Source organism: Haliotis rufescens, unplaced genomic scaffold (genome assembly GCF_023055435.1).
Source record: "Haliotis rufescens isolate VD_foot unplaced genomic scaffold, xgHalRufe1.0.p SCAF_2, whole genome shotgun sequence".
Classification (NCBI taxonomy): Eukaryota; Metazoa; Mollusca; class Gastropoda; order Lepetellida; family Haliotidae; genus Haliotis; species Haliotis rufescens.
In genome coordinates, this window is record NW_025963890.1 from 51,237,647 (window position 1) to 51,251,688 (window position 14,042).

Consider the following 14,042-nt stretch of genomic DNA (forward strand, 5'->3'; position numbering starts at 1 on the left):
AACCATGTATCAGAAATACAGCATTTCAACCGGAGAACTCCACACCTCCAGACCCATATAGTCTCCCTTCGCATTCGATAAAGACCTACAAAGGCAGCTACAACATCTGATGGGTCCCCAGGCGCTCTGAGTTAGGCTTCGTGTCGTCTACCACGCTGTCTTTCCTCGCTTTCCACGAACACCTACCACACAGCTATGTCTCTAACGACGACTGTGCGTGGTCAGATAAATATTGTACACAATATGTGCACCCAGCGGCCGTCAGCGGTGAGCGTATCACGGTGATACCGCCCTAAAGACTACGATTCTGTATCTAATACTCATTTGGAAGTCGTCCCAATGCAATTGTCTGTCCGTCTCCGACACAAATTACACATTTTAGAGTTTCGCGGAATCATTTTATTTAAGTAAGTTGGTTTTAAGCTCAAAGTAACACTTCTATTGCATTCAGACCTTCCCACTAACTATGTAAAGGAAAGTATTTTATCCTCTTCTGTAATCCACTTTTCTTAAGGAGATTTCTATGTCATCCTAATGGCTCGCGCGCGCTCAAAGTGGACGAAAGCTTGAATCTGTTATTGGATGAAATGCTCAAATGTGTGTAATATGGAAAATAGAACAAATTTATCAGGAAAGATATATCTTCTGTTTACATTTTTAGCCCATCCGTGCGAATAATGATGTTTTTACATTTGAAAATATCGGGTTCTATCCTATATAAATCTCTCATGAAAACCAAATATCAACATATCAAAGTTATTCCATCGTGTGGGCAGAGTGGTGGTGCTACCGGGCTTTGCGTGATCGTGTTGGAGCATCAAACATAACTCATCAAATATAAATCCATCATGGAAATGAAGTAAACAAAGAGCAAAAGGGCCCAATGTAGCAATTCATGTGACTTTGAGCTGTGGACGAAGTTTTACGCCGGTGGCCTGAACTGACAAGCTCTGGGTTACCAGACCTGTCAACACAAGATGTCAAGGCGTACAGAGAGATCCTACTTCGATGTAAGAAGAAGTCTTGATTAGATTTACAGCCTCCCATCTATCTGAACGTAAAACATGTATCATGCACCCTCGTTTGTTATAATAACTGAAGTCGGTGGAATATTCATGGTCATGTTTTAAAAAAGGTTTCCTTAAACCATTTTGCGTGATTATATATTATTATTCATTTTGAAAGTATAGACTTACCTGGACTCGCATGTCTACTTAAAACTACGACAAGACTCGCACCACTTTTCCACTATATACTTACACATAAGATTGCATTATTCACAACCCACTATATACTAGAACATAAGATTGCATTATTCACAACCCACTATATACTAGAACATAAGATTGCATTATTCACAACCCACTATATACTAGAACATAAGATTGCATTATTCACAACCCACTATATACTAGAACATAAGATGACATTATTCACTCCCCACTCTATACTAGGAAATAAGATGACAAGACTCACACCTCCCATATATGCAAGGGCATTGGATGACAAGACTTGCGTTACCACTAAAGACCAGGGCATAACATGGCAATATTCACACTCCCATTATACACCAAGGCATAGGATGGCAATAGTTAACTCCACTATATACTAGAACATAAAATGGTAATATTCACACTCCACTATATACCAGGACATTAGATAACAAAACTCACACACCAATATACGCTAGAGCTTTGGGTGCCAATACTCACACATTCAGGATATACTAAGACAGTAGATGGCAAGACTCACACCTCCACTTTATACTAGGGCATCGGATTAAAATATTCATATTTTCACAATGTACTGGTTCATAAGATGACAAGACTCACATCTTCACTAAATACTGGGCATCGGGTGACAAGATTCATACCTCCACAACATACTAGAACACCGGATAGCAAGATTTACACCACCACTGTATACTATTATAGCTTTGGATGACAAAACTCAAACCTCCTGAATATACTAGGGCATTGGAAGACAAGACTCATACCTCCAGAATATACTAGGGCATTGGAAGACAAGACTCACACCTCCAGAATATACTAGGGCATTGGAAGACAAGACTCACACCTCCAGAATATTCTAGGGCATTGGATGACAAGACTCACACCTCCAGAATATACCAGGGCATTGGAAGACAAGACTCACACCTCCTGAATATACTAGGGCATTGGATGACAAGACTCACACCTCCAGAAAATACTAGGGCACTCGAAGACAAGACACACCTCCAGAATATTCTAGGGCATTTGAAGACAAGACTCACACCTCCTGAATATACCAGGGCATTGGAAGACAAGACTCATACCTCCTGAATATACTGGGGAATTGGATGACAAGACTCATACCTCCTGAATATACCAGGGCATTGGATGACAAGGGCAGCACTACCCTGAAAGGGCAACAAGAAGGGACCCCACACTAAATACTAATTTGGGAATCGACACAGGGACTTCCTCGTTAAAAGAAACATTACGTTACCCATTTACTGTGATATCAGAACTTCAACTGTTTCACCCTGAATGAACAACATGAGAAAGGAAAGGACAGACACGAATTGTGACAGTGCCATTTTAAGGACGGACTTTTGAAATTGGAAGTTTGTGAGTGCATTTACAATTATTGTGACTCTCTTTAAAATTTGCACATGTCGATCTAAGATTTTTTTAAGGCCTGAAGGCGCATTGGTAGCGTCCGGCCATTAATATCATTTATTCAACATTCAATTGGCGATCATCTAATTCCGTTGACTTCTGTATCCATGCAAAATGCACATGTATGAAGACACAGAGTCTTCTTTCCCGAGGGCAATTATTATGGAAGGAATCACTTCAGAAGACCGAGAATACATACATCTCGTTTCTATAGGCCTCATCATCTCCTCCATCAAATGTTTCTTCATAGCTCATTGATAATCTACTGGGTTTGCTTTCTTATTCAACTGACAAGTTTAATTTGTCAAATTGACCGATTTCTATCGCATTTGAATAAACAATGCCAGTCAATAACTTCTCATGAAATATTTGTGCGTTCTGGTTCTTCGTCCGATTGTGGTTCCGCCTACTCAATATTACTCAACTCTCCCAGCGTGCTGCCGGAATGCGTTGTCAAAGATAAAGATGGGTTATGGTTCTTCCTTTTAAATGTTCTTTTCCAATAAATTACAATAACATGCAAACCTACCCCAGGGACTTAATCAATGTAGCATTAGATGACGGGATAGAGGACTTTGTTCCGCGCAGTATGTGAAGTGCTGACATACAGATGTTCAAGTCTTTTGTCAACACGACTCCACGACAACAGGACATGACGACGCCTGTAAAAACATGCTTTTGGCCGCATAGATGGCAACACACCTTGTGGACGCATCGATAGTTTCACCATCTCGTCAATATGGGATCGACAAGGTGTCCGGACGTGTGCAACGTCCCATCCAGGCAGAAATTCTGCATGATTATTTGCCTTCTAGAACTTGGCTAATATTTGCCTCTGTGTTGTTATGTCTGATGACATTAAAACCGTATGGCATCACGTCAAAGCTTTCCTTTTCCTTTCTCTCTGTTATTCCTAACATGTAAATTACAAAGGTTTTAATTACATATTTTTCTTTACCGTCCACTGTCAAATTGTTATAGAACTTCATTTCAGAGTAAAATGACATTTGTGCTGAGATTATTACTTGTAATCATATGTTTTGGTTTGTATTGAATATATTTAGATATTACGTCTATTAATGCGTAATCAGATTGTAGTTTCCTTTGGAAATATTACAATTCCAAATTTGGTTAGGTTGTAGCATTTTTGGAATGAAAGCTTTTTTGTGTTTTGTTTTAGAAACTTGAATCAGCGTTCTTGCTCTACATCTAATTACCTCCGTTGTAAAGGTCGGTCTGACATGTTTTTCTTTCATGATACTACTCTCCATAGACAGGGCCAGTAAAACAGGCACAGTACAATTACACTTGGGGAACGTGGGGCGATGGTAGGAAGGTACTTGCATCCCTACAGCCGGTGATCTCATTGCAAACGTTGAATGTAATTTGAAGTTTTTTAATCACCAGGATAAACTTCTGCATGGCCGATCCTACCATTGAAAAACTTGAGGAACATGATGATTATTCATGGTAAAAAGGTTTTCAATGTACGTTTTTTTGCAGTTCCCTTTGCTTGTGTAACGTGGGAGGGCATCTGGTGAAGATGCTCTGCTGCGGGAAACTAAAATACAAGATACTTCCTGGATGATATTGAGTAATTTGTTTAGCCAGCAATAACATGTTGTGTACACTCTGTTCTTCGTCAATGTCAGCCATGTGTATAGGTCCGCCTATTACACGAACACATGTGTTATTTGGGAAACATGATTAGTCGCATAGCTTCCGCTAAACAATAGCATTAACAGCAGGGATATGGGGACTTAAATGTTAATGAATATGCATCATTTGCGTATCGTAGTTTAATACGAAACAATGCTTCGTATTGTTGAAGATACGTTCAGTTGCGTCCAAGTGGCACATTTCAGTCGCAGTAAGGACATAAGATGACAAAGATCAACAGAACCGCATGTGAATGCGCCTTGGCCCAGATTAATATGTTATCTAACGCTGGTCTACAATCAACGGGTTGTGAATGAGGTAATTAATTCCGGGCAGATGTTGTGACCGATTATTAGTCCTTTAAAGTTATCAGAACTATAGAGTGTGACTAATGAGGCAGCAACATCACTCGGCTCACAAGATTCCGGACATATACATGGGATTGCTACTGCCCTTCTCTACCAATCAATTGTGATCTTGGTGCGTAGGAAATTGTCATTTGCTAAGCGCTAACTGATGTCATTTCACGAGTCGACAACGCTCATCTTAGCTACATTACAGAATTATTTCAGCGCGGCCGGTTTCCTCTACATGGGTAGACAGACACATTCTAATGAAGGAAGTGTGGTATCGAGTTTACCAATCATTAGTTTGGGGTCTATGTGTTGTCTTGTATGGCTGTCCATATCAGTAATAATGATAGCAAACTATTTCAGTATCAAACTAGCATATTTATCGTCATGATCTCAGCTTACCTGTAATGATATGTTGTGCTGTAGTGTTAGTGTTGTGAAAACAGCCAGTGTTGTACAACAGATGTGTCATGGCGGCTTGAACGTAAGCTAAGCTGGACAAGGCAAACCAGTTGTTGATAGCCTGAGCAACATTTCACATTAAGACTCAATCAGCCAGGTTACACATTGATCCAAATTTTAGTCACATCTTAAGGCAAGTATTGGACATCTGATAGGTTTGTTCGTACATCTCAACGGAGTGAAATGTACTGAGACGATATGTAACATTGTGGGTACATTCTAGTATATTTATCTCCACATCAGTTACCTGAGATGAGGCCCGTGAGGATTGCAACTTCTATATCCCTGCTTGATGAAGGCCCCACCGTCTGCACAGACACGTCGCATTGAAACAATAAAGAATTTGTTTGTCTTCGATAATACTACAGCCTCTAAAAAATGGAAGGTTTTAGTTCCAGCACTTCTGTGGTCACAGATCTATAGAACATCACTGGGCATTGGACCCGTGAAGATCCGGGTACAGAATAGGTCTTCAGCAACCCATGCTTGTCGTCAGAGGCGACTATCGGATCGAGTGGTCAGGCTCACTGACTTGGCAGATGCATGTCATTGTATCCCAATTGCGTGGATCGATGCTCATGATGTCAATCACTGGATTGTCTGGTCCAGATTCGATTATTTACAGACCGCCGTCACATAGCTGTAATATTGCTGAGTGCGGCGTTAAACAACAAACAAACAACCTGAGATCATGGCTCTGCTCGTTCGTCCTGCCTTTCTGGGCTGGTAAGAAACCTTTCCATTTGTCTCCTCATGAGGAAATCAGTATATCTGAGACATATATCAGTCACTAAGATTCAGACATTGCATACTCTGATGAAGTGATTATAATAGCGTCACGCTAGTGTTGTTGCAGTTGATTCTGAACCAGGATTTGATTGTCCATTCTGATTTTTAAGAAGAAACTGACGCAACTGTAGGTCATTAAATTATATAGAAATTATTTAAAAAAACATAACCTGTTTTAAGTCGGAGAAATCAATCGAATCCATTGCTTCCGGAATCAACGGATTCTCATGATTCTTCATCACGGAATCTAACACCCGGGACCTTCGTGCCGTCCACCCTTACATTCCTGTATTAACATGGCTTTGTATATGGGAATCTATTGGACAGAAGTGAGTGACGAGTAGAACTGGTAAAAAGCGCTATGCTTGAATGCAAATATACAGTAGACCTGTTCACCTTACTGTATGTAGAGATGACCCTCGTTGCTGTTCATGTATGCAAATATAATCTTACATATAATGTCACATGTCGTGTTGCTCCAATGTTACCATCCATCGAGTCATGCTGATCTGAACATGTCTATTGCCCTATCCTTGAAAGATATCTCCCTTACTTTATCCAGGTAATTTTAGAAATGGCGAAGAATGAAACGTCCTTCCTAACACACTGTTGAACAGTTAAGTCACCTCAGATAACTGATAGTTAACTTCAACCTGAGTGTTAAACCCCAACCTGCGATAGAGTTCTGTGTAGCCAGAGTTTTTAATTCTAAACTACTATATAGTTCTGTGTAGCCAGGGCTTTTAATTCTAAACTACTATATAGTTCTGGGTACCCAGAGTTTTTAATTCTAAACTACTATATAGTTCTGGGTACCCAGAGTTTTTAATTCTAAAATACTATATAGTTCTGGGTAGCCAGATGCTTTAACTCTAAACTACTATATAGCTCTGTGTACCCAGAGTTTTTAAGTCTAAACTACTATATAGTTCTGTGTACCCAGAGGCTTTAACTCTAAACCATTATATAGTTCTGTGTAGCCAGAGTTTAAACTCCAACCTACTATATAGTTCTGTGTACCCAGAGTTTTTAATTCTTAACTACTATATAGTTCTGTGTAGCCAGAGTTTTTAATTCTTAACTACTATATAGTTCTGTGTAGCCAGAGTTTTTAAGTCTAAACTACTATATAGTTCTGGGTACCCAGAGTTTTTAATTCTAAAATACTATATAGTTCTGGGTAGCCAAATGCTTTAACTCCAACCTACTATATAGTTCTGGGTACCCAGAGTTTTTAATTCTAAACTACTATATAGCTCTGTGTAGCCAGAGTTTTTAAGTCCAAACTACTATATAGTTCTGGGTAGCCAGAGGTTTAACCCAAACCCTTCTATATAGTTCTGTGCACCCAGAGTTTTAAACTCCAACCTACTATATAGTTCTATGCACCCAGAGTTTGAAACTCCAACCTACTATATAGTACTGTGCACCCAGAGTATTAAACTGGAGGCTGCTTGCCAATGTTGATTGGCCTTTAATGAGCAAACATAGCTCTGATCAATATAAGTATGATTTTGTTTTCCATCTGTTCGTTTCTTTGAACGAAAAGCAACCAAATCCAAAGTACCTTTAATTAACCGAATAATATATAAGGTGCTGCATAAACCACATTTTCAGTTGTTAATCCACAAAAAATTGTATTTATGTCGCCGTGGTTGAAGACTACATTCTTAAGTCTTCGGTGCTGACATCGCGAGTTCCAATCCCACTGGCGACACACTGTTTCGTGCAATTGTTCTATCATCAAGGAAAATGGTGGTTAAATATTGACGTTGAGTCTTTGCCAATTGTTTAACTAACAATTCAGTAAGGTAATGTTCGGCCATACACAAATGAGTGTTAACAGCCATGACATTTATCGTTTTATTCTATTTACTGCGTAGAAAATAACACGTTACTGTATTGTAGTAGAGTAGTGTTCGAAAAACTGGTTTATCTGCCTTGATCTGCATGTGCTGGTGTATTTATATCGTTCTGCTACATCAATATAAAGGTCAAACTTTAAAGCATTGCTTAATAGTTATTCATCACCAAATAGCTACAGATTACAGTTTTGTTTGAAGTAACGTTTTAGAAGAAGCATTGTGTGCGTGTATGTGTCATGTTAGAGGTAACATAAAGAATATGTTGAACGCCATTAAGTAACAAATAGGTTGCAAACAAGCCTACTACAGGCGAGGTAGGACATCTTAATAGTGTCAAAGATTTAAAACTTCCCCTAATACGGATCATTTCAAGAGAAAATTAACAATCCGTATTTCTCACGACAGGTTAACGTGTGTGTTTCATTGTGAACAATGCCTTTAAAGGTGACATGCGGAGAGGGCAAAGGGTTCGAGCGACTCGAGCGTCTGACTTGCTCCAGTGCACAAGGGGCAACGGCTCTAACACTAGGCAGTCATGACTCGTTACACACAGGGTATTTATATCTGCTTAACCGCCAATATAAACATTCTTGAACATTAGTCACACAGTGCACGAAACTTTAACAAAGGTATTTGTCAGGTCACTTAAAGCCTTGAGGACTTCGCAAAAAATTAAAGATTTAACTCACAGTTGCAAACAGGCGGTGATCGAAACGAATATTCTTAACCATTCCCAGTCCCTTTTCAAAAACGAATTTCAGCAGAAAAAAGCAGTTGTAAGACGCATGCGGATCCCCTTATCGATTACGTTTCCAAAACACTGGCAAATTAGTCAACACCAAAATCAATTTCTTCTCCTAAATAATGCACACTGTCACTGTACGCCTCCCGTCTGAATTAAACCAGATGTAGGAACAATGTGTACACATGCAGCCTTCATGCTTAATGGCTTTCCCCGTGCTTCAATATACGGCTCTTTGTTGCAACCTCAGACTTGTGAGCAACTATCCCTTTTCAGTGTAACATGTCATTCCCACGCTTCTGCTGGGTGTGTTATGAGCTAGAGCACGGGCCTCATGGAGGGAAGGTAGTTGTCCTACACACTCAACACAACACAACGAATGGGATTAACTGAGGTACAGCATTCAAACAAGCTGTTAATAAAGCGAGTCATGGAACTGCCATATGTTAGTTACACGGGATTGACAGAGGATGCTTTTATACATCATGCAATTATGATGTCCCAAAAAACAGAGTAAAATAATTTATTGTTTCGTGTCTTCTTTTTCATCAACGTGATCATTATCAATAATTCAGGATCACTCAGACGATTAATAGGACTGTCTTGGTTTGAATAAACTCATAAAGCTTAGTAGTAACAGGAAACAAAATGTTCCATAGAAACCGTTTTGCTCTCTGCCCTTTACAACCAAGTGTAACCAGTAACAGACAATAGCATGTTATATAGAAAAAGGTTTTGCTGCGATAGTGACTGTGATAACATCAACGCTGTTACACTATATGGTAAAATCTATATCAATATATCATTTAAATTGGGATGAAATATCACAATGACACAGATATTATCTGAATATTAACATATTAAACATATCAAGCCGTATTATTCGGATATTTCTTTTGTTTAAGGTTAACAAGAAGCATGCGCAGTTACAGGGAGCGAAAGTGAAATCAGATCCTGACAATAGAGAACGAGAGTCACACAGTACATCACTGAATCAACTGATACAGATGGTGTCGATAAATCATCATGAGGTGTACTACAAGACTGGACCTTTTGTATATTAAGCTTTAGAAATCAATATAAACCATGAATTGCCTAGTTTTGTAGGCCATACAACTGTTGTAGTATTGATGTAACCTTCATGGGAATATGTATAGTACATCTATCAAGAAGTTTTATCCACGCTCTGAATGGAACCGTGTACCCCTTTTAACATGGGTATTGAGGGATAGGTTTGTTAAGCTAACGCTAATACGCGGGTTGCGTCATCGGATTCATGTTATTTGCCTAGTAAGTTTGCTTCACAAAAGGTCCCGTTCGGGGATGATGGTGTGTATGCACATACGGTTATCAGCAGTTGTCTGGATCAATATTGAAGAAATATTCGTAAGATGTTTCAAAACAAAACCATTTCACGAATACGTATGTCGCTATTTGCTTCATGAACTGGCGAAAATGAAAAGCTGTTTCAAGTCGATTCTATTTAGATTGATACCATGATTAAATGGATCATCTAGATTCAGAATATTTAAGGACAAAATATTTCACTGGCCCAGTGGGGTAATAAACTACAAAAACAAGTCCCCATTGAGCAGAGAGATTTCATAAAACTCTTTTTAGATCTAAATTAGTTGCCGGTGTAGCGGGCTTCAGATGGAATAAGGAGATTGATTTTCAAGCGAAGTCAGCGAGGTGGACGATTCATTTGCCGCCCAGATTCACTTTATCAACTAACTGAAGACTTTATAAAAAACACATCGGGCATGCGATAAGGAAAGGGAATAGAGTTCACAATGTGATGTAGTAGAATGACACAAGGCCCATGTTGTTACACATAGCAAACGTGGTGATAAGCATTCATCTTGGACGAAGCACCCATACTTACTTTTGTGTCTGGTTCTAAAATGCAAGTCCCTCGTTATCGGATCTTTATGAGGTATGTTGACAGCATTTTGATGATATTTGACACACAGCGTTCAGCCAAGTTGTTATCGAGCATGACTTGAACCAACATGACCAGGGGACATAACCCCTAATTCAATTATCATAATATCGATTTGGCAAATAACAATGGCATTCCACACATGAAAGACATGATTCGTGACAAAACATGAACACGAATGGTGGAAGTGAAAACATTGGACCAGCTATCATGTTTAAAAACTGTCGAGAAAAGAGACGTGATGCTGTAAGGTTGAAAAGTAATATCCAAACTTACCTTGATTCAGTTTGAACTGTCACTCGGCAACCTGAACATTCGAAGGTGTGACTAACACGTGCAGCAGGTGCGAGTACTCCTGACACCTGCACAATGAGGGGTAGACATCCACCAGTACTTCCTGTACTGGACACACGGTTTACAGTAAAAGCTCTGTGAGAATCCGTCGTTCACTGCAGGCTCGGCACCCCAGTGTACACAACACCGAACCACCGATAGATTTGACGCAGCAAAGGTTGATGAGTGATTGGCAGTTACGGTTCATGCATCACTAGCCACGCCCCTTGCTATAAACTTGAGATGCAACAACCACGTGGTCGGGATGAGACAGAGATCTGTAGCGTACAACATCGGCGTCTACAAGCAAGGAACACCACTGCAACTGTACAAGAGGCGTCGCAGCCACAACTGTTGCAGAATAATGTTCTCAAGCGGCCCGCTGCCTCTGTTCTTGGAGCGTGTGCGACTGACTGTGTTGCCTTGCGGTGCTGTTGCTGTGGACACAACAGGGTCGGGATGCAGGGAGGTCGCTAGTTAGCGTCAAAAGGATCTCGGGGTGTTCATGGGTCATTATAGATGACAATCTTAATCAATAAATTGGTGAAACCTGCATACAATCAAGTTTTCCTGTCGGCCGCCTTACAGTGGTGAGAACAAAGGAACCTCCCGTTGGGAGGGTGTTGTGAATGGGGCGAGGCACACAGGGGCGGGGAGACAGGCAGGACAGCTGATAGTAGCGTAACATCAATTAAATTCAAATTTCAGATAACCGTCAAGAAATGGAGCCCTCGGATGCAGTGATGTTAAATATTAAATATTTGCAACATAAAGTGATTTGTTGAGGAACGGGTTGTCAGAAGCCTGGGCGTGGCTGCGTCAAACGTCACGTCGTAATTACATTGTACAATTGTCAAATATGTTTGGTGTTGTAAGAATCGATAACATGGGGATGCCGATGTTTGCAGACGAAATAAGCCACACCGTCCAGCCTGTATTGACGTCTCTAACTCAAGCCATAACGAACCAACATGTGTTTGTTTGGGGAAGAAGAATTTCATTAGGAGATGGTTGAGACGTGGGTTAAATTGCCTTTCAAAGATTATTCAGTCTAGATTGGTTCATTCCTTGTAAGAGAGGTTACAATTTGAGACCATTGCTTCAACGCCGAGTAACCGAAATGTAGTCATGCAGGTCGTGTGGTCTGTTATTACCTCAAACAAACGAGTTTGAATCCTTGTCGTCATTTATCTTATTGAGATATTGTTGGAGTGTTACCAAGCGTACCATTGCACTCCCTAACCGTACAGCACGATTATAACTAACCACCATATTTTAATATTTTACGAGCGAGGATATTACACCCAAGAAATGATGAGCAAGAATGTCTAAAACATTTATTAAAAAAACAATAAATACGGGTGAGAGTATTTCTACTGACTTATTCCACTGTAAACATACTTACTTATTCAACTGGAAAAGTGAAATGATGATGATAATAATTAGATATTTAAAGACAACGATGCTACTCAACAAAATCCAAGTAAGGCAAAATAATAATAAAACAACAAAATATTATAAATGACACAAACGAGGCGGGGTTTAACGTCGCGTCCAAGATTATTGCACTTTTATAGCAACGAGTGTGTGTGTGGATGCTTGTACTAGTCCGGACTGATGCCGATTTATAGTGCTAGCCCACTGAGATACCATGCCGCAGTTTAACATGAATACCCCACTCAGATACAGTGTACTGACTCCAAGCCGACCAGTCCTTGTTTTAGCCCCTTAATGCCGAGCGCCAGACAGGGAAACAACAAGTACTATCTGTTAACGTCTTTTGGTATGACGCGGCCGGGGCGGACGCTTTACCACTAGGCCACGTAGGCGGTCTGACACAAATGAGCACATGGACACTAAACAACATGTACATTGCCTTCCACTTATTAGTAACCAGCAGTTCTACCAAACTAAGAGTTCTGACTTATATTATAAATGATTGTTTTATAAGTAGTTTCCCCAAACAGCCAGATTCAAACCACTTTCATTTAATGTCATTCATATGCAAATAAAGAGATAGAACACAATCGACTTTACTTAACATGACTTATTTGAGGACACTGTGTGCACTATCGGGGCACACGCAACCGATATGATGTGGGGATTACTTGTTACTGTTGAAGCCACAATTCAGCAGGGGTTTCGCTCGTCGTTATCATGGAGTCAGAAATGAAATGGTATCCGTTCAGTCGACACCAGAGACTCCTGTAGGACGTGACGAACGCCCGAGAACACAGGGTCGACAGAGCTACTTCAATGAATCTGTGAGAACACCTTGTACTCGTCTGACAATATGACGTCTACACTGCTACACCAACAAATCTGTGATAGCGCCTTCTGCCTGTCTGACGATATGACGTCTACAGTGATACAAATCTGTAAGAGCGCCTTCTGCCCGTCTGACAATATGACGTCTACCGTGATACAAATCTGTAAGAGCGCCTTCTGCCCGTCCGACAATATGACGTCTACAGTGATACAAGTCTGTAAGAGCGCCTTCTGCTCGCCTGACAATATGTCGTCTACCGTGCTACAAGTCTGTAAGAGCGCCTTCTGCCCGTCTGACAATATGACGTCTACAGTGCTACAAGTCTGCAAGTGCGCCTTCTGCTCGTCTTACTATATGACATCTACAGTGATACAAATCTGTAAGAGCCTCTTCTACTCGCCTGACAATATGTCGTCTAACGTGCTACAAGTATGTAAGAGCGCCTTCTGCCCGTCTGACAATATGATGTCAGCAGTGCAACACCAAGTCTGTAAGAGCGCCCTCTGCTCGCCTGACAATATGACGTCTACAGTGATACAAGTCTGTAAGAGCGCCTTCTGCCCGTCTGACAATATGACGTCTACAGTGCTACAAGTCTGTAAGAGCGCCTTCTGCCCGTCTGACAATATGACGTCTACATTGCTACAAGTCTGTAAGAGCGCCTTCTGCTAACCTGACAATATGACGTCTACAGTGATACGAATCAGTAAGAGCGACTTCTGCCCGTCTGACAATATGACGTCTACATTGCTACAAGTCTGTAAGAGCGCCTTCTGCTCGTCTGACAATATGACGTCTACATTGCTACAAGTCTGCAAGTGCGCCTTCTGCCCGTCTGACAATATGACGTCTATAGTGATACAAATCTGTAAGAGCGCCTTCTGCCCGTCCGACAATATGACGTCTACAGTGATACAAGTCTGTAAGAGCGCCTTCTGCTCGCCTGACAATATGTCGTCTACCGTGCT

At 40.6% G+C, this 14,042-nt stretch overlaps 1 protein-coding gene across 3 annotated transcripts in view; it reads right to left on the reverse strand.

The window, feature by feature from the left end:
* Nucleotides 1-11,222, reverse strand: part of LOC124114346 — a 47,131-nt gene extending 35,909 nt beyond the window's left edge. Inside the window, exon 1 of one of the 3 annotated variants that reach the window (XM_046474862.2) lies at nucleotides 10,749-11,222. The gene's annotated coding sequence lies outside the window, so the exon portion shown is untranslated. Of the gene's footprint in view, nucleotides 1-10,415; nucleotides 10,534-10,748 lie in introns of those variants that run through there. The other 2 variants (XM_046474858.2, XM_046474861.2) reach the window with 2 other exon arrangements.
* Between the last annotated feature and the right edge of the window lie 2,820 nt (nucleotides 11,223-14,042).